The 1831-nt window shown below is 39.5% G+C and overlaps 1 pseudogene; it reads right to left on the bottom strand.

The window, feature by feature from the left end:
- Positions 1-567: 567 nt before the first annotated feature.
- LOC111747760 (small ribosomal subunit protein uS9-like) lies at positions 568-1418 on the bottom strand (annotated as a pseudogene).
- Between the last annotated feature and the right edge of the window lie 413 nt (positions 1419-1831).

Here is a 1831-nt window from a genome sequence, read left to right as displayed (position 1 = left end):
TAACCCCTTGCATCACCCAGGTACTCCCACACTTACCATACAAGCCAGTAATCATACTCCTGGGCCTTTCCATTCCCCCAAAATGAAAACTTAGTTCACACAGATACCTGATTACAATTATCAATTGCAGTTTAATTGCAATATCCAAAAACTGGAAATAAAAAAAAGAAAATATCCCTCAATAGGTGAAAGGTTAAACAAGCTGTGGTACATCTGTACCATAGAATACTACTCAGCAATAGAAAGGAATTTAACTATTGATATATGTGACAACTTATGGTTCAATCTCAATCTATTATACTGAGTTAAGAACAACTAATATCAAAAGGTCATATACTTTGCGATTTTGTTTATATAACATTCTTGAAACGATAAAATTATAGAGATGGCAGACAGATTGAGTAGCGACTCTTAGGATTTAGGGATATTGGTAATAGTCGTGATAGGAGTGTGTAACTGCAATGGGGTAGCATGAGAGGGGTCTTTGTGTTGATGGAATACTTCTGTATCTTGATTGCAGTCGTGGTTACTCAAATCTACAAGTGATATAATGACATAGAACTAAATATACACATTGTACCAATATTTCCTGGTTTCAATGTTGTATTATAGCTATGTAAGATGTGACCTTTGGGATACACTGAGTACATAGACTATTTTTCTAATTTCCTGAGTCTATAATTATCTTCAAATAATTTTTTTTAAAGGCAGGATATCCACAAGGACATGAGTGTGCTCTGTCTCACAACAGTGAAAATCACTATCCTGAGCACAAAATAGGTGCCGAATTTATATTTTTAAATGAATGAATGAGACTAAGCCAATTAAATAAACTGCTCAAGACGATACAGCTTTTCCCCCCTACAAACTTTGTTTATTATAAAGATGAAACTACTCCTCGTGGTGGGCCTATTGGTAGGTTTTCTGGTAGTTAGCGTGGGCACCAGAGCCTCCAAACTTCTTGGGTTCACAGTGATGACGGTCAGCTACCAGCAGGGTATGGTCATACTGGATGAGGATGTCTTTGATCTCTTTTGTGGAAGCCTCATCCACATATTTCTGGTAATTGCAAAAGAAGGCTTTGGAGATAGATTGGCAGATTGACAAATTTGGGCCATGTGACCCCACTCTTCACAAGGACACAGATGTCCTCAGCAGCAAACTGCTCTTTCTCCAGAAGCAGAACAGGTTCCAGTAGCTTCTACTGCAGTGTGTACAGCTCAATCATCTCCAGGCGCCACTCCTTCACCTTAATGAGGCTGTTGTCCTGTTTGCAGTGTGTTACGTCTATGTGTTATGACAGTCTTCTTGCACCCAAAGACCTGCACCAAACCCTTGGATGGCATGGCTCAAGACCATATAGCTTTTATTTGAGGTTGTGTTGTGGGGGGTCCTGGGATTCACCTTCAAATCTGTCTGAACTCAAACAACACAGTCTTTCCATTACACTATGCTGTCTCATATTGGAAGTAGGGCTATCTAGTCTCGACCCCTTCATTTTACTGAGATTAAACTGACATCCAGACAGGAAATGACTTATTCAAGGTGTCCTAGAATACTAATACCATATCTGGCCTGAGAATCCAAGTCTCGTGACTCTCGTATCTTTGTACTTTCTGTCATCCTACCCTCTAAGCAAAGACTAGGGAGGCAGGGTGGTGCAACCAAGAACAAAGGCACCAAGATCAGACAAACCCAAGCAGCAATCCAACCTTCTCTGTTTTGAACTCAGTGATCTTGGATAAGACATCTCTAAGATTCAAGTTTATAATCTGTACAACGGGGTTAATTAATAAGATTTTGTATCACATAAATTCGTTGTGAGGTTTCT

The sequence above is a fragment of the Loxodonta africana genome, chromosome X (genome assembly GCF_030014295.1).
Source record: "Loxodonta africana isolate mLoxAfr1 chromosome X, mLoxAfr1.hap2, whole genome shotgun sequence".
In the NCBI taxonomy this organism is placed as follows: Eukaryota; Metazoa; Chordata; class Mammalia; order Proboscidea; family Elephantidae; genus Loxodonta; species Loxodonta africana.
This window is presented reverse-complemented; position numbering and strand designations above follow the sequence as displayed.